Below are 26,959 nucleotides of genomic sequence, written 5' to 3' on the forward strand. Positions count from 1 at the left end.
AGTATGCTTATTGGCAACTTAAGATGAGGGATATTAGGTTTTTATAAAATCAAATTTTTAACCTTTTGAAAACTTTAACCCAATTAAAGATTAAGAGATAAAAAACAATTAACCAAGAAAGTTAAATCTAAAGTGCAATGCAAATAAAAAGAGCAAGAGTCAAGAAAGAGTGGACCCGAGATTTAAATTGGTTCGGTCCTCACACGATGCCTACTCCACTCCACCAACCAAACACGTTGATGGCTTCACTATGTTGATCATCTTAACCTTGGTGAAGACCGGTGCCAATTACAATCTCCAATTGCTTTAACCTTGGTGGCAATCCTTACCACGGAGAGAGGGCTTTGCTTCTCCGAACATTTGCCCAAATACAATGATTTGTCAAGAAAGAAAGAAATCCCTTCCAAAGGGTTACAATCTTGAAGAGGATGTACAAATGAGAGCCTATGATCCAAATCCTTAATCTAGAGGATGAGAGGCATAAAACAAGTTTGATTCACTCTTAGGATTTTCCAATAAGATTTTTAGAGTTTTAGGATGCATTATGGTGAAGTTTAGATCTCAAATATATATCGAAAAACCCAAATATGACAGTTTGAGGGCAAAATCGTAATTTTGTGGAAAACCCCAACGAATATAATTTTTTTCCCGATATAGAGTTCTCGGAGTTCCGAGAGACTTTCTCGGAGTTCCGTGAAATTCTTGAAGTTCCGAGAATTTCTCTCGGAATTCCGGGAATACAAACAGAGATTGGTAATTTAGTCCTTGGACCATTTCTCGGAGCTCCGAAAAGCCTCTATTTCCAGCAGGTTTTCAAATATAAATTGCTGATTTGTTTTGGGCTTCATGGACTTCCAATTTTATACAAAGTTGGGATTGTTATGAGGGTTCCAAAGTCTTGAAACACCACAAGGACAATCACTTAATCATTTAGTTCATTTTGGGGTGTGTGATTACTTCTTTTATGCTTCTCAAAACCTAAACTAGGATTGGATCTTTACAATCTAAAAGACTTCAAAGAGAATGATCTTCACTTGCTTTGCTTCAAGTCTTCTTGCTTGTTGGATCGCCAATGACTTTGGCCTTCCGAATATGGTCCAATTAAGAGCTTCTTGGACTTTATCCGAGCAACCTTGATATCACATTATTATTATCTACAACTAAGACAATCAAACACATTAGTGAAATAAAATCACTTGAGTTTGAAATCATCAAAAAAAGATGGGAATGCCAAGGTGGGAACCATTAGGCTTACACCTTATATGAACTAAAGCAACCCCTTAGAGCTTGGTATGATAGGCTTAGTTCATTCTTATTAGAGAAGGGCTTTAATATGGGTAAGGTGGATAAAACCTTTTTCATCAAACGTCAAGGAAATGACATACTCATTGTACAAGTATATGTGGATGATACCATCTTTGGATCAACAAATGAGTATGTGTAATGAGTTTGCTCAATTCATGCAAGATGAGTTTTAAATGAGCATGATGGGAGAACTCAAATATTTTCTAGGTCTACAAATTCATCAATTGAAAAATAACATATTCATTAATCAAGAAAATATACAAGAGAACTGCTTAAAAGGTTTGGAATGGATAGCTCTCCAACGAAGCCTACTTCTATGAGTACATCCACTAAACTAATCAAATATGATCTTGGCCCATCTATTGATCAGAAGAAATATAGGGGTATGATAGGGAGTCTGCTATATTTGACTGCTAGCCGACCGGACATTATGTTTAGTGTCTGTTTATGTGCTAGATTTCAGTCAGACCCTAAGGAATCCCATTTACGAGGTGTCAAGAGAATATTCAAATATCTCAAGGGGACTCCAAGTCTAGGTTTATGGTATGAAAATTCCAATGATTTTAACCTAGTAGGGTATTCAGACGCTGACTTTGCCGGATGTAGAGTGGATCGAAAAAGTACAAGCGGCACTTGTCAGTTCCTTTGTAGATCCCTTATTTCTTGGTTTAGTAAGAAACAAAATTTGGTCGCCTTATCCACTACAGAGGCCGAATATATTGCTGTAGGAGCTTGTTGCGCACAAGTCCTTTGGATGAAGAACACTTTGGAAGACTATAGTCTCAAATTTGATTGTGTTCCAATCCATTGTGATAACACTAGTGCGATCAATCTAACCAAGAACCCTATTCAACACTCTAGGACAAAGCATATAGAGATAACACATCATTTTCATCGAGATAATTCACAGAAAGGTAACATATCAATTTAGTATATTCACACTGATGCTCAACTTGTAGACATATTCACCAAACCTCTAAGTGAAGAAAGATTTTGTGATCTTAGAAGTCGTTTGAATATGTGGTCACTTCAACAGGTAAAAGAATTTTGAACTAGTATGCATATACATATATTCTATATACTTAAATGGTTGTGTGCTACTGAATGGTGGTCCAACGAAGACATCTAATCATTTGGCATCAAGACCATGGACATGTCTACTTGCTTGATTAGTACTATATTTACTTAGGCATGTATTCTATAAAATAGGGGGAGACAAGGTTTTCTACAAAAGTTTTCTTTTTAATAAAAAACAAGAGGGGATTGTCACTTGTTTTATCTTTCCCCATTCTTTTTTATGTGACAAAAGGAGGAGAAGAGTGGTAAATTGATTATGTATGTATGCATGTGTACATGTGTGCTCTCTTGTTTCATTGGTATGTTCCATGCATATAATTTTCCTTGTCACCATGTTAGCTCTACCTATGCTTATCTTGTGCACATTGTCATTTGTTCTAAATGATGTCATAAATCTTTTAATCTTCATATTTATGATAAGCATATATTGAGGGAGAGGCAAAATTTGGATAAAATTTTACTAAGGGGGAGCCTCCAACCCCATAATCAATTTAGGTTTGTCATCATCAAAAAGGGGGAGAATGTAAGCCCAATGATACATGCCTCTCTTATTTTGATGATCAACAAACCCAAACTGATGGTAGTTTGCTATGGCCTCTCTAGTGTTGTGATTTAGACAGGTTTCATTCATGTCAACACTTGAAGCTAGAAGAACGAGGGCTAGTCTTGGAGAAAGTCAAGTCTTGGTGGTCATCCTTCAAGCCGTATGGTGAGTTGAAGAATCAAGGAAGCCACAAGTGCAAGAATGTATTTGAAGACTATCTCAAGATAAGAAGAAGCTCATGCAAGTGCCCAACAAGATGAAGATCAAGAAGACTCGAGGTTATAGTTTTAGAATGCGTGGGAGTCCTCTTGGCATTTAGTGTTTGCATATTTTGATGTTTTGAAATTATCTTTAAAACCATTTTTCTAAGTGCATTAATGTATCCATTTTTAAAGCCCAAAGACCAAGGCCCTAAGTCCCTCTCACAAATATTTTAAAATCAAGTTTTTAAAGCGGGGCCGGTCGACCGAGATATGCCGGGCGACCGCAGGATGCTACCTGGAATGCCAGGGCATCTCGAATTTTATTGGGCCGGTCGATCGGGACAATTTTTGTCGACCGCAGAATGATTTCTCAAAATTAATAAATCATCCAGGCTGGTCTCGGAGGTCGACCGCATCCCCCTCGGTCGACCGCTTAATGTTTTTGAACTTAAACTTTCAAATCTTGAATTAGCCAAGAGTGGACGACCGCGAGGGTCCGGTCGACTGCGATATTGTTTTCGAGCCAAAAGATTTTTCGAACAAGTTGCCCTCGACGGTCGACCACGGTGACTTCGGTCGACTGCGGTGGTTTAGAATTTGAAAAAAAAAAAAAAGAGGCGCCCGATAAGGGTGGGGGACCGCGGTGGCTCGGTCGACCGTGCCGGTATCGCGAAAGAGCCGTTGGGGTTTACATAGAGTAGGTGCAACCACTCAATTTTATTACAGTTTTGCCCTTGGTTCTTTTAAAATGAACTAGGACTATTTAAACCCCATCAAAGACCCTCATTTACACCTTTTGAGCAAATATTAAACCATAGAGCTTTCTTCTTTGAAAATCAAAAGGATCATTCTTCAAACCTCTTGTGCATTCAATACTTGCATTCATATCTTGTCAAGAGGAACTCCCCAAAGTATTTAGTTTCAATTATTGGGAGAACATTGTGAGCTTGAGAGTTGTATATGCCTTAAAGAGGCTTGAGAGTTTTTAATTTCTTCTTTTTCCTTCCTTACTGCATTTGGAGTTGCAAAGAGGAGTTTCTTTCTTCAAAGTGGTGGTCCAACGAAGAAGAACGACCTCGGAGGCGAGTTGTAATACAAGGGTGTGTCCCCTTGAGGAGGTGGAGTGTACTTGTAACACTTTGTGAGGCGGCATTGAGGAGCCTTACCGTAGTGGAGAAAATCCTAAGGAAAGACTAACTACTTGGGTAGTGGAGTAGGTCAAGTTGTGACCGAACACTATAAAATCGTCGTATAGTCTCCTTGCCCTCTCTCATCTCTCTTGTGGTGTGATTGGTAATCTCTTTGCACTCTCTATTTGAATATAATTTTGAACAAGGGTTAGAACTAACTAGGTTAATTTCATAAGCCCTAACTTTTGGAATAGAAAAATTTTTAAACACCTAATTCACCCCCTCTTGTGCGTTGCCCATTGGGATTTCATTATTGAAGTAGGAAAGATTTCTTTAAAAATGAATTTGTCAAAGAGTTGCAACAAAAGCGAATCTTTACATGCCACCCGCCATTTTCGGCACAGCAAAAATGCCCGTTTTCGCACGGCATTTCAACCAAGTTAGCTTTGAGTAAAAAACATATGTTTTCACCAAAAAAAAACTTCACGTTCTGAAAGCTAGCGATATTAGACTCGTTGGAATCTCCTCGGAATGAGGGATCCAACGGATCTGAGCGCGTGCGATTCGGAGTCCAAATGAAGGAGTTAACGGCCGGCCAAAACTCTCGAAACATACCCCATAAAAGATAAAATTTCACATATTTCGAAATCTTGCTGACCTGACACTGACACCTATGTGTCTTTTCCAATTTCGCAGAGTGCAAAAATTTTGGCGGACCCCTATATATAGGTGGGGTAGAAGTAAAATCAGAATTCATAAGTTACTGAATTCAGAAATAATTTTCTTCAGAGAGTTTTTCTGGTTTTCTTAGTTTAGAATTAGGTTTTTAGTTATAGAAATCCTAGTTTTCTTCTTTTCAAACCCCTCTTGAAAGAAGGTTCTGCCCAAAAAACCTAAGTTTTCTTGCTTTAGAAGAGAGAAAGTAGAGAAATTCTTAGGTAGCTCACACTGGACGTCGGCACTCTGCTGAATTTTCAAAGACTCGGAGTGACATGCTTCAATTAGTGCCGTTGTACTGCCAAAATTTCAGAGAACCCAAACCCCTTCCTCTGAATAGTGCCGTTGTTTTGACAAAATTTCGGAGAACCCGAAGCACCTTCGTCCGAATAGTGCTGTTATTCTGCCGAAATTTTGGAGAAACTGAAGCCTCTTCATCTGACTAGCGCCGTTGTTCTGCCTAATTTTCGGAGAACCTGATGCCCCTTCGTCCGAATAGCGTTGTTGTTCTACTAAAATTTCGGAGAACCCGAAGTCCCTTCGTCTGAATAGCGTTGTTGTTTTGCTGAATTTTCAGAGAACCCGAGGCCCCTACGTCCGAATAGCACCGTTGTTCTACCAAAGTTTCGGAGAACCCAAAGCTCCTTAATCCGAATAACATCATTGTTCTACCGAAATTTCGAAGAGCCCAAAGCCCCTTCGTCTAAATAGCGCTGTTGTTCTGCCAAATTTTCAGAGAACCCGAAGCTATATCGTCCAACTAGCGTCGTTGCGCTGCTGATTTCTCGGAAGACGTCTTCTCACTTTTGGTAAAATTACATTTATTTCCCTGCTTTCTACACTTCTGTTACAAAACTTGGTGCAGGGTAGTTTTGAGATTTAAGGCTCCTTTTGCCCTAGATCCTGTAACATAAATCCCTCTCCTCTCTTTGTAGATAGGGCTACCTTCCCTCTCCTTATCATGCCACTCCGTCTCCGGTCCCACCATAGACAGAAGAGACAGAGACGAGAACCTTGGTGCTCCATGCTGTTGGACAAACGAAGTGAAGTATAAATCCAGTGTTTTATTTCCCTTATGCCTTGTCATTTTTTGTTTGTTTTAGTTATCCTGATTGAAATCAACTGAGAGATCCTCCTAGGACTCAAAACATGCAGTATAGGACTTCAATCTGGATAACGCCAAATCGATTTTTCTTCTTTTCTTTGTAAATCCACTTTATTTTTTTGCATAGGAATGAAGCCTTACCGTAATAAAGGATAAAAATTAAAGATTTCTGATAAATCTCTCCAGTTCTGCCAAATCAAGTCAAGAGACCAGGTTTATCAAGGGCATGATGGGTGCCTAACACCTTCTCCGAATGTAACCATAACCCTTATTCAGATTTATGTAAGGACCAACTGTAATGACCCAAAAAAACTATGATTCTATGGCCTTTCTCCCAAGCTTGTTAACACATAAAATGCATGACAATTCACTCAAACATTTCAGCAAGCACTTTCAATAAGTGAATATATAGAGGACTGTTTTGCATTTCCCTTTAATTCAACCCACCAAACATGGCATTACAAAGAAAATACAGCTATAGCTTCCTTAAGATGATGACTGGAGAGGTCCAAATTCGTTAATTACAAAAGTGAAGAGCAACAAAAGGAGAACATTAGATCTTGAGATGGAGAAGTTTGCTAGCTCCATCATGGAATTTGGTGGGATGGAAGAGGTAACCACCTAAAGTGGTGATGGAAAGGATATGCTCCAAGTGCACACTGCCACAAGGAGGAAGGGTGAATAGATGGGGTGCTCACTGCACCAATTGCTAGAGGAAGTAGAACGCACTGTTCATTCCTCTTGCTAACACACGACTTCACTAGTCGTAGGGTGTTCTTGGTTACAAAGGAAAGATAAAAACATGCATAATCTCCTCCCTTCACAACATGGCACTTATAACTCCCCAATTACACCTACCCAAAACATATGGAGTGCCTCTACCAATTTAATGCCCTCTTGAAAGCAACCACAAGAGGGGCCTTTGCCCCCAATGGACAACAAAAAGGGGTGCCCCTATCATTTCAGCACGGAAGCATAAATAGTTCAAAACATGGCCCATGACATAGCCTCTTTAACACTAGATGGCACCTTGGCCCGTATTCTAGAGAGGGTCTCCCACTCCATATGCCCCACAAGTGGACCACCTCCACACGATCCGGCCCCACGGATGATCCCCAAACACACAAAAGGGGCCCCACACGGCTCAAACCTTGCACCTTTGTCTGATCTTTGGCCCACTGAGTGGTCCCACACGACCCAATCCTTGTGTTTTCATTCGATCTATAATACTTGATCAATGTTCCTAAAAAGGAACATTACACCAACCCTCAACAAATAGAGCAAAATTATGGGTTCTAGGCACCCGACCTAGAGTTCAACTACAGTTACTGCTCTTTTAGTGAAACATAGATATTTACCCAGTTTCATCAGGAAAGTAGACGTGGGTCCTAGTCCCTAACCTAGGTGGTGACTCTGAAGCTCTCTTTCTTGTGAAATCCGGACCCTGATCCCGAGTTCACAATAAATGCAGACAAACAGACACTCTCACTCTTTCAATAAAGAGCACCCGACGTGGTGATCCCGTGCCTCGCAAGATGAGTGATCAGGGCGGGAAAAGATTGGCTCCCACAGTTGGTACCTTTGTTTTTTCCTGTTATAAGGGCCATTAGACCGGGGTCTAGTTTTTCCCAAATTTTATTTTAAAACCATTTTGAAAGTTTTCTAGGTTCAAAGAATGGTTGTGTTCAATTTGAAAAGCATTTTACGAATGTTCTAACTGTGCCATGATTAGAACTAAAACAAAGAGAAGGATGTACATACTCTCTCTCTCTCTCTCGCTCTCTCTCTCTCTCTCTCTCTCTCTCTCTCTCCTCTCTGCTTTGGGCCTTCGAATTCCATTGAATGCTCTCTTGCTTAGGATGCTTGAATTTGACCTCCACCTTGGTTGTACCTCCAAGACATGACTGATTCAAGTATGTTTCAACGCCTTTGACAGTTGAATGGATCATCCTCAAGCTTTGGCCATGGTATAGTGATTGTGCTAGATTGAATCCACCTGTGAATAAACTGTCTATAGCACAATACTCAGGGCAACTTATTAGCTTTTAGAGCTTAATCAATTTGCGTTTGTTAATTATCAAAACAAAGAATAGTTGAACCCTTAGTGACCCTTGGGCAAACATTCTCCCCCGTTTTGATGATGATAAACTAAATTGATTCCGAGGTTGGAGGAACCTCAATAGCCATAGATATATGAGAAATAAATTATACTCACCCTCAACATATGCACAAATTTAAATAACCAATTTAAATAATGTAAGGGATTTGAATAAGGACACGGAATTGTGGACCCTGATCCCAAGAGCGGTGAGGGACAAGCCCCCATCGGCCTCTAAGATCTCCACATGTGAAGGAGAGCTCTACTAAGGAACCCTCGAAAGAGTGCCTCTCATAGCATGAGTGGCAATGTATATGAGATACCTCTTGATTCGGGGACTAGCCTGAAACCAAGACCTACCTTAAGCAAAGAAAGAGTCGTCATCCATGGATAGGCCATGGAACCAAAAGTAAATGCTCTGTGCTATGGATAAAATCCAGAGATATACTTTGGGTCTGTGCTTGGTGACAAATGACGAAGGTCCAAAGAGCACCCCCCATCTGCTCGAGTGCAAGCACTCGGTCTCTTATTCATTTTCATTAACGTTGAAAAGTTTTGGGCGAAAATCATATGAAATGGGAATAGATATCCCCAAGAAAATGTCTACCTAAACATGCATGACCCGATGATAGAAATAATAAGCACACACAAAATACATGAAAGAAGTGCAACCTGAAAAGAAGGTTTCTCACCTTCTCTCTCTCTGTTGATTTTCTAACCCTCTTTCTCTGATTCCTTGGATGAAAATGTGGGGCTAAATTTTTAGAGACCAGCCATGGTGGATGTGGCCGGAGAGAGAGATCAAATATCCCTTTTCTAGCTCTCTAACCTTAAAGCCCTCTTCTCAGATCAGCCATGGAAAAAGATGCCTTTTCCTTGATTTCTTTTCTGCTAGGGTTTTAGGAACAAATCCAAACGGGTTTCCAGTAGAAATGGTGTTGGATCATTGATTGAAGCTTGGCAATGGAGATCGTTCTTAAAACTCAAGATCTGTCTCCTCTTTCTCTGCTACTCTCCATCCTCCCCTCTGCATTTGTCCCAAAATGAGAGACCCTCCCCGGAATTTTTCACGCGAAAATGAGATCCCCACTTTAATGAAAAATGAATTCCCCCTAATCCCTGATTCTTGCCTCCTTTTATAGATGAGAGGAGGGTGGTGGCTGATTTGGTATTTTCTAAGGGTATATCGGAGCTTGGGTTGCAGAGATCTAGGTTTTTCAAAATAGAGGAGCTGATGGTCAATGAAGTAAAGAAATAAGATGGTAGTGATACAAGGGCAAATTTGCAATGGAAGCTTTGTGGTGGAGAAGATGAAGGGGCCTCTGGCAAAACAGCCGAAAAAATGGAGTTTTTCGAGCCGAGGGTTTCAAGATCCCCTTTTCTTCTCTCTTTTTCTCCCTCTCTGTCTTTCCTTTCTTCAAAAAAAATGAGAAGGCCTCCTACCCCCCTCAACAGACCCTAATCGTTGCTTTAAAAGGAGAAATGATAAATTTGTACCCCCTCTTCTCCTTAGAACAGCCCCTCTCAGTATATTTATGCCTACTCTTTCCCTCTACAGGGGTGGTCTTGGGATGAAAATGGAGGGCAAATAGAAGTGGTTTTTAGTAGAGATCAAATTGGTACAGGAACACCCCCTGCTGTATTTAAGACTACTTTTTTACTCTTTAAGGGTGTGGTTCCGGTATGAAAAGGGCCCTAACAAAACTCTAAATATAACTTTCCTTTTTCTTCTTCTTGACAGCCACATTTTGGATGGCTCACCTTCCTTCTGCGAATAAGACCAACACCACTTCGCTTTGATGATCAAACTAACTCCACTTGTCTTTTCCCTCAGTTCTCGGCCATTTCACTCGAAATTTTGCGGGTATCCTCTAGCATTTGGTTCGGTTTTTCAAGAATTTATTCAATTTCAGTTTTTTCAACTTAAGGGTTTATTCGATTTTGGGGTTTTTAGGTCCGGTCAAAATGGGGTGTCTTCTGAAGCCTCTATTTGGCAGAGTGTGCTTGTCACATGAATGCCAAAGCTGACAAGACAACACATTTTGGCCGACCCGAAAATGAAGTAAAACAAATTTTTGGGGTTTTAGTTCTAAAGATGGTATTCACAAGGGTAGACTTGCAAAAAGATTGAAAATGATATTCACAAGGGTAAACTGATGAAAAGATTGAAAATGATATTCACAAGGGTAACCTGGATTTTATTTTAAAATTTCATATTCCACATGACTTATGAGTAATTTGGTGAAACGCTGGACACATAACTCAGCATTCAAAACATATTGGTGAGACAGTCTCCCTACCAAACATATAATTCGGGTAACACATCGGTGTGCTTCTTTTAATTCAATGAAATTTGCTTTTTCTATACATTCCAACGTGTGCTTCTGACTTTAATAAACAATGAGAATAATACTCCCTCCTCGAATGAGAAAGAAGATGCCGACAAAACTCCTCTTGAGTTGCATCATATGCTCAAACAACAGGAGGAGCGCGGAGCTCAGCCGCTCAAATAGAAATTGAAATGATAAACATTGGCAGTGAAACTTTGATTCAGTGAACGCGTATTGGAAATACATTAGAGTGTGAGGAATTGATAAACTCATTTCGAGAATAAAGAGATGGTCCAGTAAGTGCTACCATAAATGCCAGGAGAAAGACCTAGATAGAAGGTTTAAGAAAGAATGAAGTGAATATCACATGCTATACAAGGGGCATGGATTCGAAACAACTTCCATATCTCCAGTCAATGGTCCCGATCACAGGTTTCGCCAGTGACAATGTAAAGCCATCAAATTCAATATGAAAAGTGCAAGGGAAATAATCTCAGAGCGATCATCAAAATATCAAGAGCCATCGATTCAAGGATGAAATGATATCCAAAAACCAATATGCACTCTCAAAGTCAAATTACTTATCAATATCTAGAAGAAAAAATAATCATTATCTCTTACCAGGAAATGCCGTCAAACTCCGTGAAAAAAAAATAATAAATAAATAATCAGTACCAAAGGGACTCTAGTAACCTAAATCGATTCCCAATCTGAACATCGGAAGGCCTCCTTTGGCCGAATAAATCCCAAAATCATAACCCAGCGTCAAAAGAATACCGGTTTGCAAACCCTTCGAGCCTAAATGAAATTTCCTTGAAAATCCATCAAACTAGGGGCATCCGCCCGGAACTACGCTAAACCTGATCCCTACACTGTGGTACATAGGCAGCTCGGTTAAACCGAGTTCGGTCGATTCAAAAAAGAAAAAAATTCAATCGTTAAAAAAAAAAAGAGGAACAAGTTCCAAAAGAAGAAAAGTCAATCATTCCAGAAAGAAAGAAGAAAAGAGAAATCAATTAACCTTCTGTGGGACCCGATCCCGCGAGAGGGGTGGGACGCGAGCCGCCACGCTCTCTCTCTTGGTCTCTCGTACCCACGCGATTGGCATGTGCATTTTAATTATTGATTTTAATTCATCTTTTATGTGAACTTGGGATCACTAAGGCAATCTGAATTCCACACAAAAGAGACTGACAGAGTCGCCACCTAGATGTGAGATCTACGACTCGTAATTAACCAGAAATCTAGACTCGCTACCTGGTTGCAAGAATGGAAGGTATGGGGATTTATCCACTACATGAACCATTCCTGCCCGATAATCGGTCTTCAATTTCAAAAGCTAACTCTTTTAAATTTATTTTAAATGGCTCATTCAACTCTCTGTTAATGTGCGAACTAAGCAACATGCATCCTAAAATCTAATTTCAATATGAATCCTAAATGTGTATCTTGATTTCTTAATTTGTCTGGATTCAATCTAAGTGAAAGTTTTCCTAAAATTCTAATTTCATGGAAAATCCTAAGTGATTTAATTAAGAATTTACAAGAAAATTAATATACAAAACCCCACAATTTGTTGTGGAGCCGACTCGCGGTTGGTATGCCATCAGACATCCAAGCTGCCTACGTACCCAAGCCTCACTGGGATCAGAGTCGACGTAGTTCGGTGCACCTAAGCTAAGCTACATATGCCTAACTCAACTAAGACACCGACCTAGACGGATTTGACTGTTTCAACAGTTTTAAGAGGAGTTATTTAATTCAAGTTGAGGATTTTATTATCCTAGGATTTCATCTAAGATTCTATATGATTCTTATCTAAATGCAAGTTGTTTCTTAGACTAATGCAGGTTAGCCTACATCCCAGTTTACTAGGCTTGTCCTACGGAAAGATTGGGTGACTAGTGTAACTAGACCTATGGCACGGTTGCTATCCATAGCAAACGTACGTGATGAGGCTGGACTCCTAACTCTAGGACTCCCTAAAACCTAAGACTCCCTAAAACCTAGGACACGACCTGACACCAGTGTTCCTAAATTTGGCTCTAAGGGTTCTTATGAAAGAAACCGTAATCCAACGGTTCCAAGAGACACGAGATGAATCGATTTCAGTTCTTAAAGTTAATTAATTTCAGATTTTAAGGATTTTCAGTTTATGGACAATTAAGGAATACCAATGGTTCTAGGGTTCACCAATTTCGGTCCAGAATGGCATCCAAGGGAGGGAATCGTGTGCTCTTTCCTTGCGCAATTTAATACTTAAGTTATAGCATCTTATTACCTGGCATATCTCAGGATTTCCGTGGACAGTAACCTCGGAGCCAACAACATGCTATAGCTTAAATATTCAAATTGTCAAAGATCGAGTGCAATAGGGATACGATTATGGATGCGCTGGCCATTTTTCCAGGGAAATCTAAAGATCCTAAAATTTCTATTTTAATGGATTAATGAGTTAATATGTGACAGAGATTTAAGGTTCTTTAGAGATTTTCAGATGATTTTCAATTAATTTCGGATTTTCAATGAATTTTATCAATTTTAAACATATGAGTGATTTTACAAGTGAAACTATTGCAAACAAATTCGAAATGAGTTGAAACTTCTACAGTAGCAAGATATGATGAAATGTAGCTTACTGGAAGATTTTTACAGATTTTTACATTAAGCTCATATTTAATTTTGATGTAACAATTAATTGACCAGATTGTAAAAATAACACAGAAACTACTAGCAATAGATATCTAAATTCAATGAAATTTCTATAGTAGTAAGATATTAGTAAAAATAACATGCTGTGAGATTTTCATGAATTGTAGAAATTATTTACTCTCAATTTCGGATTTTTCAATTTTCAAACCAGATTATGAATTAACACTACACCCCAAATGAAATAAGCTCCAAATCAATTAAAAATTTTAAAACAACAAGAAATATGGACTTTAAGACTACTATAAAAGTTTTGAGAATTTTATCTGTGATCTGATGTCAGTACAAATTCCCCCAAAATCTGATAATTTTCAAAGAAAGCATAAAAGAATATACCAAACAGATTCTAAAAATTCTCAAAAATTCATGGTAGAATGTATCAGTATCATATTAGTTTCTCACCAAATTTCATTAATTTTGGAATCCGTTTAGTATATAATTTATTTTTCTTCGTCGAAAAGATATTTCTGAAGAGTTTTTTATTTTTAAAACACGATTTTCGAGAAAATTACGACTCCGGAAAACATCCTTTAACCTTGTTCTGATATGATGAACACCAAAAAAATTTAAAATTCTAAAAAATAGATCATCCTGAGATGGCTATTTTTTCTAATTTCGTAATTACCCAGCCATTATTTTAAATAAAATTCCACTCTTCACTCAAATTTTCGAAAACCTTTGATCCAATGTCCGATCCGATCCAATGGTTATCTTACTCTATTTAGATAGATCGTTGTATTAAATTTCGGGACGAAACGGAATTGAAACACCCATGCAGATCATGATTTTGAGCACACACATTTAATATTCAATTAAATTCAATTAAATGCTTAAAAATCATGCAAAATACATAGAAAATACCAAACAATCCTGGAAAAATCTGAGAATTGTGCACCTACCTTAGATCGAGATCCTCGCCGAATCCAAAAGCCGAAAAATCCAGAAAATCTCGCCGACTCTCAATCCGATGTCTGCTTTCTTTCTTTCTCTCTTTGTTTTTTTTAAAACATTTCTCACGGATGATGGGGAGAATGTGAGTGATTGAGAGAGAGAGAGATAGAGTGAGTCTAAGTAAGAGAGAGTGATAGAGAGAGATGATGAGAGATATAGTGAGTGAGTTGAGAGTGACAATCCGAGAGAGATAGAAAGAGAGTTCGAGAGAGAAAATTCGAGAGGGATAGAGAGAGATAGAGAGAAAATTCGAGAGGGATAGAGAGAGATAGAGAGAGAATTCAAGACAGAGAGAGAATTCGAGAGGGTGATCAAGAGGGTGACAAAGAGAGAATTCGAGACAGAGAGAACAGAGGGAAACAGCTATGCTCTATTTTTTTTCTTTTTATAAAAAAAAAAACAAACCGCTTGCGGTTGAGGAGAGTGAGTAGAGGCACAGAGGAAGAGTGGGGAGGGGAGACTGAAACACAGGGAGAGAGGAACGAGAGGAAACAGAGCGTGGGAGAAACTGAGAGAGAGAGTGAATGAGAGGAGAATGGCGAGAGAAGGAGACAGAGAGAAACAGAGTATCGGTGAAAAACTGATACTCTGTTTTTTTCTTTGTATGTATATATTTAAAAAAAAAAAAAAACAAGAAAGACAAACGAGGCTGCCGAGAGAGAGCTTTGCGAGAGAGTCATCCAGTGAGGACGATGGCCGAGGCCCTAAAAAAAAAGCTTCTTCTTCTTTTCCTTTTTCTATATTCCGTGCTCCATTCCTCCTTCTAAAACCTCCTTTTTTTTTCAACATTTGTAGCCTCCTTTTTTCGTTTTTTCTTTTCTGGAATGCCAGTAAGGGAGATGAGAGATGGGGGGTCGTTGTTGGGGTAAGGAAATAGAGAGAGTGGAGAGAACGAAAGGATAACAGAGGGAGTGGGGATAGAGCAATGGAACACTGAGCGTGAAGGTGAGGAAGAAAAGCCGAGGCTTCTAGGGAGAGGGAATAAAACAGGGGGTCGTCGGGAAAAGAAAATCGAGGGAGGTAGGGCATAGAGCCAATGGAACCACTGCCTCCTCCTGGTAGGGAAAAACCGAGAGTCCTTTTCCAACAGAGCCGATCCTCCCTAGAGGGAAGGTTGCCCCGAAATTTCTCCCTTTTTCTTTCTTTTTTTATCAATTTTTCTCCCTTTATTTTTGAAAGTTTTTTTTTTTTTTCACATGTCCGATTGATCCTTTTCCAAGTAGAATCTTGCTGCTTAAGAATTCTCTTTCTATTTTTTTGAAAGTGTCCTCCTCAAAAAAATTTTATTTTTTTATATATTTAGTTTCCTACTAAAAACCATTCTCCACAAAAAGAATATTCGAACCTTGTTCTTAGAAATAAGGTCCCACCCAACCATAGCTCGATATGTAATTGTAGGTCCCACGTATCGGATTATGAAGCTCAAAATGGTAATGGCACCATCCATAAAAATAATGATAATGGCCCTACCTTTAAACTTTTTTATCATGATGGCCCCATTCCAATTTGTCTAAATGCTTTATAAACATGGTGATGGGCCCACACCATGTTGAGCACATGGTGGGCCCCATCTCATGGCTTAAAACACATGGGCACCTTCTCATAGAAATTAATGTTTCAATGTTAATTCCAAATAAAGCCGAAATGCATTTTCCATGGAAAAATGTATGGTTTCATTGTTTGACCTAAGTCTAATCAAATGCTCAATGCGGGCCTACCAAACGGGTCCCAATTACCTCTGGTTTGGATTCTTCTGAATAACCCTTCTCGACACTTAGCAGAAAAATGCGAACATGGCGGAAATGATCGAAAAGATCGAGAAAGCATAATGGACGGACACGGGAATGGAAAACACTAAAAAAAAATAAACTGATAGCGAAACACTAACTTCTTTGTTGATTAAAGCGGAGCAAAATGGGGGTGTCTACAGATGCCCCTCTTTGGTAGAGATGACGTAGTCATCGAATACCAAGGCAAAAATGACAGAACCAGTTTGCGTAGCTTTAACCGACAAAGGACTCTCTAGACACAATGCAACTTAATATAATGCAAGACCCTAGATGAAATCCTAGAATTTGAACATATATCAGAAATCATTTACTCTAAACACCATGAGATGGCAGTTTAGAATAACGGAGAATTGAATTTACTCTAGGTGCAAAAATTTTGCAACCCAGAACAAAGGATGATTATGATGCGGCGCCGTTCACAAACGAGCATTGAGAGAATGAGATATCATTTCCGAATGGATTCTGAAGAGAAAGAACAAAGATCGTTCTCAAACAGTTTTTAGAAGAAAATGAGATACCGTTCACAAGCGGGCTCAAGGAGGATAAGAGGCATTCCCAAATGGACTCGGACAATGAGGCACCGTTCACAAACGGGCTCAAGGAGAACACGAGACCATTCACAAATTGACTCAGAAAATGAGGCACCGTTCACAAACGGGCTCAAGAAAATCAGAGGATTAGCCTATTCGTGAGTGAGACGGGGGCTAATGGATTTAAGATCGGATTTGACAATTGAGAATGAGACCGGAAATGACAATTTAAAAAACTGGAGGACTCGATTACCGGAGAATTAGAGGGTTAAGGACTTGAGAACCGGAGAACTGAGAAACCAAATAATCAAACAATGGGTGGACTGGAGAATTGGAAGGCTGGATAACTTGAAACTGGAGGATTGAAGATTTGATGAACTGAAGAATTGAAAAACTGGAGAAGTAGAAAGTTTAGGGACTGGATATTTGCAGAGCTGAAAATTGGAGAACTGGATGATCAAGGGACTCAATAGTCGGATAACTGAAGAATTAAAGAACTGAGGAGTTAAAGAGCTAGTTCACTGAGAATTGTGGAACTTGATTACTGGAAAACTGGAGAGTCAAAAATTGATAATTGGTGAACCGGGGATTAGATTGGATTGACATTTTGATTGGTTCAATTGGGATTGGAATTTGATCACTGGATGCTAGGACCAGAAACTGGAAACTGGAATCTTAATCTAAACATCGGGAACCGGAAATCTAGAACGAAGACATACCGGATACTAGAATTAAAGTATTGAAACACCGGATTTTCGGACACTGGAACTGGGTGTTGGAATTGGAGTGTCGAAATACTGGGAACAGGAATACGAGTACTGGAAAATGGAACACTGGAATACTGGTGATAGGGATACTGGACACTAGAACTGTGATACTGGAACATTGGATACTGGAACTGGAGACTAAAACTGGCATAGTGAAATACTGGAATACTGGAATTGAAACTGGATACTGGATGCTGGAACTGGAATACTAGACTACTGGATATTGGAATTGGAATACTAGAATACTGGATACTGGAACTGGAATTTTGGAATACTGGGTACTGGAACTGGAACTGGAATACTGAATACTGTAACTGGAATTTTGGAATACTGGATACTGGAACTGGAATTTTGGAATACTGGATACTGGAACTGGAACTGGAATACTGGAATACTGGAATCGGTGAACTGGTATTGGCGAATTAGGAATTGGTAATTGATGAACTAGTAAACTGGTTTTTACACAAGTTTATTAGCATTTTGAATTGTTTACTGGGGATGAACAAGAAAGTCTCACAGGGCTTGAAATTTCTTAGATCAAGATCTTCTTTACTGGGGATATGAATTGGGACCTCGGAATATTTGGACACTGGTACAGAGGATTCTTCTTTTGACAAGCATTCAAACAAATATTCAACTGACTGGAAGAAGATTCTGATTTTTAATGGTTCATCTTTATGGGAAACTGGCTCAACCACGATTGCATCTAAGGTTCTTCCAAGCTCAAGGTGCTTTTCTAGGGTATGATCTTCTTATGGGAACTAGTTTTTCAGATTTTTCTGTTTCTGGATTCTTCTGGAACTGACTTTGCTTAGACTGGATTTTTTTTTCTTAACTCCTGAACTCCTTGCATGCGGATTAACTTAGCTCTGGAACAATTGCAGGGGGTTAGCTACACCAAACATCTTTTACCGAGACAGCTGCAACATTTGACTAACTGGACAATGATCGACTCTACTAAAAAGGGGAAGATGGTAAAAGACAATATTGGATGAACGGGAAGTTTCTGAAAGAATTAGCTAAAACGAACAGGAATGGACTGACTGGACTGATACACAGTGATGCTCCTGACTTAGTTATCGTTTTGTTTGGTAAGTCTAGCCTTTCAAAGAGTAGTTTCTCAATTGATAAGCACTGGAAAAAAAATTTATTTCTCCTAGGATTGCTTGATTTCAATGCCCCCAAGTTTCTTGGATGACATTTAAGCTTGCTCGAACTTCTTTTCTCTTCCTCAATCTTGATACCGGCTGTAACCTTCTTATGATGATTCTCTTACCGTGACCAAGTCACCTCTTCGGGATTTTTAACTTGGCGGACCGTGCTAGCCTTAACTTTTGCCTGAACCACCTTTCTAGGTCTTTGATCCAGCAGGCTATCCCCTTAGCTTTTGCCTAAGCCGCCCTTTCGGGTTTTCAACTTAGTAGGGGAATGATCTTAAATTTTGCCTAGACCACCCTTTCAGGTTTTCACTCTAGCAGATCTTCAAACTCCGTTCTTTCTTTTTCTTTTTCACTTTTTGTGTTTCGGGACCTATATCATTAATTCTGAACACCGGAAGGACTTTATAGGTAGGATAGGGTTTTTCAAAGAATGGCTTAAGGTTCAATAAAGATATTGACCGAACCTGTGAACAGGTTACCTACGTATCCCAGGGTAGGAATCAGGTCGTGCGTAGTTCAGGGCGAATGCCCCTAGTTTGAAGACAAGTTGTTTGAAGGTTAATTGATTTTTCTTTTTTCTTTTCTTTCTGGAATAATTGACTTCCCTTCTTTTGGAACTTGTCCCTCTTTTTTCTGAAATGATTGAATTTTATTTTTTTTGAATCGACCGAACTCGGTTTAACTGAGCTGCCTACGTACCCCAGTGTAGAGATCAAGTCTCGCGTAGTTCGGGGCGGATGCCCCTAGTTTGATGGTTTTTCAAGAAAATTTCATTCGGGCTCCAAGGGTTTGCAAACCGGTATTCTTTTGACGTTGGGTTCTGATTTTGGGATTTATTCGGCCAAAGGAGGCCTTCCGATGTTCAGATTGGGAATCGATCTAGGTTACTAGAGTCCCTCTGTTACTGATTATTTATTTATTTTCTCTTTTTTTTTCACGGAGTTTGACGGCATTTTCCGGTAAGAGATAATGATTCTTCTTCCTTCTGGATATTGATAAGTAATTTGACTTTGAGGGTGCATATTGGTTTTTCGACATCATTTCATCCTTGAGTCGGTGGCTCTTGATATTTTGATGATCGCTCTGAGATGATTGCTCTTGCACTTTTCATATTGAATTTGATGGCTTTACATTGTCACTGGTAAAACCTGTGACCAGGGCCATTGACTGAAGATATGGAAATTGTTTCGAATCCATGCCCCTTGTATAGCATGTGATTTCACTTCATTTTTTCTTGAACCTTCTATCTGAGTCTTTCTCTTGGCATTAATGGTAGCGCTTACTGGACCATCTCTTTATTCTCGAAATAGGTTTATCAATTCCTCACATTCTTCAGAGGGTAATGTATTTTCAATCGGCATTCACTGAATCAAAGTTTCAGTGCCAGTGTTTACCACTTCAATTTCATCTTTGAAAGGCTGGGATTGGCGCTCCTCCTCTTGTTCAAGTAATTGTTGTGACTCAAGTGGAGTTTCGTCAATTTTATCCTCATTTGAGGAGGGAGTATTATTCTCATTGTTTATTAAAGTCAGAAGCGCAAACTGGAATGTATAGAGAAAGCAAGTTTCATTGAATTGAAAAGGACCACATCTGATAAGATTTATTCTGAACAGACTCAGAATTCACACTCTTGACTCAAAAATAAAAGTAAGAAACGACTCAACTGGACTAGAAATTTATCCAAACTTTTAGAAGACTGCACTTAATAACTGGACTTGACATCATGACTGGACTTAATTAAAATAACAAAAGGACTAAGACTGCTGCAACTGTCTGGCTTTAGAGGCTCGACGAAAACTGAATCATCATCATAACAAGTGCCTTTTAACTTCTGGTTCTTCTCTATCACTGCAACTGAACCTGAGCTTCTCAAACCCCAAGTGCCCAAACATCATCCAGCGGCGGTACAACCTGGTTTTGTATAGGACTATCAGCAATATTTGGCGCTGGCTGAAATGGTAGCTTGCACTCATCGATCAACTTCTGGATCACATGCCTCAGAGTTATGCACTGATCAGTACTATGCCCCGATCCTCGATGAAAATCGCAGTGCTCTTCCGCCCTCCATGTCCTTGGGAGCGGATTAGGAGGTTCCTTAATGCGAGGCAAGTAGATATCGCCGGATTCCAATCCTTGCTGCAATATGACAGATGGTGGAAACAGGAGAGGGGTGAATTCCCTATTAGGCTTTTGCTGAGCTGCAATCCCTGATTGAGTATATTTGAATACCATAGAGTTCCGTGACGGGTTAGCCATTGATATATTATCAACCTCAGAGATCTTAGCTAGAGTCTGTGTCTTAACTTCTTTTGAATTGAGGTTTCCTCTATTGTAAACTCCTTGTGCCATTGCTTCCTCAATTTGCATACCAGCATTGATGAAGTGTTTAAAATCTGGATAATACTGAAGAGACATGTGATATTGGAGCTGAGAGGATATATTCTTCATAATCATCTGGACTTGCTCCTCTTCTGAGGGACGCTGCATCATTTGAGCCGCTAACCTTCTCCATCTCTTGACGAAAGTTAAGAATGACTCTTTTGAGTCCTGCTTGGTTCTCTCAAGATCCTTCCTAGTGACTTCGGTCCCATCATCATATTTGAACTGCCTGATGAATTGCTCACCGATATCCTTCTATGTCCTGTAACGAGTCTTGTCCAAGACCATGAACCATCTCCTAGCAACCTTGGTTAGGGAAACCGGGAACAATTGAGCCATTTGCTCAGGAGATAAGCCTTGAGGCTGACACATGATGGTGAACATTTGCAAATGTGTGATTGGACAACCCACACCATCATATTTGTCGAAATCGGGCATTTGAAAATTGGCAGGAAGGTGGATTTCGGGAAATAGAGTAAGATCACCGGGATTGAAACCACCCTGGTCTTGAAACTGAATGTCTTGAACTTTCTTGGTAAGAGTCTCTAATTTCTCCATAACAGACTTATCAACCATGAACTGAGAAGGCCTACTGCGATCCTCGCTGTACTGCTCTTTTCCTAAGTCTTCTTCGGCTTTATCAGGGATATTGATGAACACTGGTTGGGCAGGTGCTGCTGAAGTAGCTACTTGGTTCATAGGCCCTTTATCCTTAGACAACGACGGTCCCAACTTTTCAGAAAGTTGTGCCTTGATAACTCGGTTCTCCTCTTTGAGTTCTTGAAGCTGCTGGAGAATCAAGGTAAGAGTATCGGTAATAGCAGCAGGTGGAAGGCCATCTTGGTTATCCGCCATTGGTGAGGATGAGAAAGAAGGAGATGCTGGGGTTCTCAGAGAGGGTGGTGGAGAGACGGAATTTCTCTCCAATCGTGAAGAGACCCGAACCCAAGGAGCAATGGGGTTAGCTATGGTGTTTTACTACCCTGAAATATTTGAAAGACACATTTTAAAATCACGGAAATAAGTAAACAATGACGCATGCATAGACTAGGATAATGAGAGAGAAAGATGAACTTTATTGATCAATCATTGAAGCTTGAGTACAGGGTTCATTCTTTCAAAGATAAACGGATAATATTAACGATGGAACTAAGCATTCTTTTTAGACTTCTTCTTTGGATGACAATCATGCTCAGCTGACTCTTTTAGAGGTTTGATGATCCTGACATCCCAAGCAGATGAAACGGCTTTGACAATCTTGGGCTTGAGATCCTCAAGTGGGTAGAAATGACGAAGGGGAGGCACAATAGATTGCTCCCTTCCATACTGACGCAGGATCCTGACAGGAACATAAAATGAAGTCTTTTTGAGACCAAGAAGGCGAACGTAGTTAGCTTCTCCAGTGTTGAAGACGGTTTCTTGGATTCCAGGGATTTGCCAATAAATCTGATCTTCTTGGCGAGAATTTAACCATTCAACCCAATCGTTTTTGTGATCGAAAGAAACATCATGACGCCATTCCCTGAAGGTGTATAACGTATGATCGAAATGCACAGGAGCTGCGATTTTTAGCTTGTGGCACAACCACACCTGAAGTAAAGCAGGACATCCTGAGAAAGAACCAACGAAGGATCGAACATAAGAACCTGGACCTGAGCTGGCACGAAGACGAGCCATATCATCCAATCCATTGATGGTTTCTGCAGGTATAGTAGGAATTGGATTGGCGCCACGATCCATTTGATCAACGAGGTCCAGAAGAACAGCTGACACAAAGCGAGAAGACTGGACAATGAGGAACCTAGCAAAGGAGCAGAATCTCAAAGCGCGCCGTCGGGCTTTTTGAATATCAACAGCACCAATGTGTCCAATAGGAGGGTAAATGTCAATCAGATGTTGCATGGACACTTCTTGGCCTTTCATGAAAGAGTTCATGGATTCATCTGGATTATTCATTAAACGAAGGAAAAAAGGACGGTAATCTAGAACACAGAATGGCTTCACTAGAGGGCCATCCACAGGATATTCCAATAAGGCACACCATTCTTCAAAGGTGGGACACATTTCTTGGTTGCCAAAACGGAAGACATGATGATCGGGATCCCAACATTCTGATGCGGCATAAAGTATCCCCAATCGAGCTTAATGGTTGCCACATAGCCGAAGAGATTTTTCTCTTGCTCACTTATGGCATAGATATGGGATTCTCTTAATGTACCACGGATCCAATCAAGAATTGTACGAGTAGACATGGTGCCTGTAAGCTAAGAGAAAGGATACAAGAATGATCAGGGTTATATGAACACGAGATTAGGATAAGTTCCTGCTAGTAAAAGAAAGTATGAATACATGATCGAATCACATGATGGAAGATTGAAAATTGTACGATCAAGAGATGGGATGAGATAGCATAGGATTGCTTTCAACGGATAGATCATGAATGACTAATCCTATGAGATCTTTGGAAATGAATGGGATTTATATCCTAACCCCAAAGGGAAAGTTTTTTAATCTTCGCACATTTTAACAGTGTTACCTGAAGGCATCAAACCCTAATCCTAATCTAGCGGAGTGGAGATAGGATCTCGACTCATGACTTTGTTCGTGTATCTAAGAATCGATCGTAGCCATTGGAAGATGAACTACGGCCTAATCTAGACACAAATGGGTAGGATATCCTAAACTAGGCTCACACACGTGATGCACATGTGTTCGTATACTACATGCATGTGTGGGTTAATCTAGGGGTAAGGCCAAGAGTTCCCTTAGCGCAAATTCATGTTCGATATACTGTACCAGTGTCCGGCGTATCAGTACGTGAACAAGAGATCCGTTTACGCACCATAAGGTGCTAGGCTAAGGGTGGAATGCTTCTCTAGCACAGAGGCACCAGGTGATGAAATCCCAGTCAACCATGCTAGATAACACTCCGGGTTCCTAAAATGGGACGTGTGTGCATGTGAGATGCAGAGTTTAGATGCAAGTGATGTAAGTGTGTGCAATAAGTTCGCGCAATCTATGATGCCTTCAGGTTTTGTTAGATTAAGTTTGAGTATGATGTGATGAGAAAATAAAACATACAAACTAATCTAACAAGTATATAAGAGATAGAGTTTTTATGAGCCAGTTAAATTAAATTCAAATGAGTTATTTTTTAAAATTTTAATGAAGTTAGGTGATCCCCAGCAGAGTCGCCAAACTGTAGGACCCGATCCCGCGAGAGGGGTTGGGCGCGAGCCGCCACGCTCTCTCTCTCTTGGTCTCTCGTACCCATGCGATTGGCATGTGCATTTTAATTATTTATTTTAATTCATCTTTTATGTGAACTTAGGATCACTAAGGCAATCTGAATTCCACACAAAAGAGACTGACAGAGTCGCCACCTAGATGTGAGATCTAGGACTCGTAATTAACTAGAAATCTAGACTCACTACCTGGTTGCAAGAATGGAAGGTATGGGAATTTATCCACCACATGCACCATTCCTGCCCGATAATCAGTCTTCAATTCCAAAAGCTAACTCTTTTAAATTATTTTAAATGGCTCATTCAACTCTCTGTTAATGTGCGAACTAAGGAACATGCATCCTAAAATCTAATTTCAATATGAATCCTAAATGTGTATCTTGATTTCTTAATTTGTCTGAATTCAATCTAAGTGAAAGTTTTCCTAAAATTCTAATTTCATGGAAAATCCTAAGTGATTTAATTAAGAATTTACAAGAAAATTAATATACAAAACCCCACAATTTGTTGTGGAGCCGACTCGCGGTTGGTATGCCATCAGACATCCAAGCTGCCTAAATACCCAAGCCTCACTGGGATCAGAGTCGACGTAGTTCGGTGCACCTAAGCTAAGCTACATATGCCTAACTCAACTAAGACACCGACCTAGACGGATTTGACTGTTTCAACGGTTTTAAGACGAGTTATTTAATTCAAGTTGAGGATTTTATTATCCTAGGATTTCATCTAAGATTCTATATGATTCTTATCTAAATGCAAGTTGTTCCTTAGACTAATGCAGGTTAGCCTACATCCTAGTTTACTAGGCTTGTCCTAGGAAAAGATTGGGTGACTAGTGTAACTAGACCTATGGCACGGTTGCTATCCATAGCAAACGTACATGATGAGATTTGACTCCTAACTCTAGGACTCCCTAAAACCTAAGACTCCCTAAAACCTAGGACACGACCTGACACCAGTGTTCCTAAATTGGGCTCTAAGGGTTCTTATGAAAGAAACCGTAATCCAACGGTTCCAAGAGACACGAGATGAATCGATTTCAGTTCTTAAAGTTAATTAATTTCAGATTTTAAGGATTTTTAGTTTATGGACTATTAAGGAATACCAATGGTTCTAGGGTTCACCAATTTCAGCCCAGAATCCAAGGAAAGGAATCGTGCGCTCTTTCCTTGCGCAATTTAATACTTAGGTTATAGCATCTTATTGCCTGGCATATCTCAGGATTTCCGTGGACAGTAACCTCGGAGCCAACAACATGCTATAGCTTAAATATTCAAATTGTCAAAGATCGAGTGCAATAGGGATACGATTATGGATGCACTGGCCATTTTTCCAGGGAAATCTAAAGATCCTAAAATTTCTGTTTTAATGGATTAAGGAGTTAATATGTGATAGAGATTAAAGGTTCTTTAGAGATTTTCAGATGATTTTCAATTAATTTCGGATTTTCAATGAATTTTATCAATTTTAAACATATGAGTGATTTTAGAAGTGAAACTGTTGCAAACGAATTCGAAATGAGTTGAAACTTCTACAGCAGCAAGATATGATGAAATGTAGCTTACTGGAAGATTTTTACATATTTTAACATTAAGTTCATATTTAATTTTGATTTAACAATTAATTGACCAGATTGCAAAAATAACACAGAAACTACTAGCAATAGATATCTACATTCAATGAAATTTCTATAGTAGTAAGATATGAGTAAAAATAGCATGTTGTGAGATTTTCATGAATTGTAGAAACTATTTACTATCAATTTCGGATTTTTCAATTTTCAAACCAGATTATGAATTAACACTACACCCCATATGAAACAAGCTTCAAATCAATTCAAAATTTTACAACAACACGAAATATGGACTTTAAGACTACTATAAAAGTTTTGAGAATTTTATCTGTGATCTGATGTCAGTACAAATTTCCCCAAAATCTAATAATTTTCAAAAAAGCATAAAATAATATACCAAACAGATTCTTAAAATTCTCAAAAATTCATGGTAGAATTTATCAGTAACATATTATTTTCCCACGAAATTTCATTAATTTTGGAATCCGTTTAGTATATAATTTATGTTTCTTCGTCGAAAAGATATTTCTGAAGAGTTTTTTATTTTTAAAACAAGATTTTCGAGAAAATTACGACTCCGGAAAACATCCTTTAACCTTGTTCTGATATGATGAACACATAAAAAATTTAAAATTCTAAAAAAAAAGATCATCCTAAGATGGCTATTTTTTCGAATTTCGTAATTACCCAGCCATTATTTTAAATAAAATTCCACTCTTCACTCAAATTTTTGAAAACCTTTGATCCAATGTCCGATCCGATCCGATGGTTCTCTTACTCTATTTAGATAGATCGTTTTATTAAATTTCGGCACGAAACGGAATTGAAACACCCATGCAGATCATGATTTTGAGAACACACATATAATATTCAATTAAATTTAATTAAATACTTAAAAATCATGCAAAATACATAGAAAATACCAAACAATTTTGGAAAAATCTGAGAATTGTGCACCTACCTTAGATCGAGATCCTCGCCGAATCCAAAAGTCAAAAAATCCGGAAAATCTCGCCAACTCTCAATCCGATGTCCGCTTTCTTTCTTTCTCTCTTTGTTTTTTTTATATTTTTCTCATGGCTGATGGGGAGATGTGAGTGATTGAGAGAGAGAGATATAGAGCGAGTGTGAGTAAGAGAGAGTGATAGAGAGAGATGATGAGAGACATAGTGAGTGAGTTGAGAGTGACAATCCGAGAGAGATAGAGAGAGAGTTCGAGAGAGAAAATTCGAGAGGGATAGAGAGAGATAGAGAGAGAATTCAAGACAGAGAGAGGATTCGAGAGGGTGATCAAGAAGGTGACAAAGAGAGAATTCGAGACAGAGAGAACAGAGGGAAACAGCTAT

This window comes from Tasmannia lanceolata, unplaced genomic scaffold (genome assembly GCF_043159265.1).
Source record: "Tasmannia lanceolata isolate RefF3 unplaced genomic scaffold, GAP_Taslan_0.1 ptg000018l, whole genome shotgun sequence".
In the NCBI taxonomy this organism is placed as follows: Eukaryota; Viridiplantae; Streptophyta; class Magnoliopsida; order Canellales; family Winteraceae; genus Tasmannia; species Tasmannia lanceolata.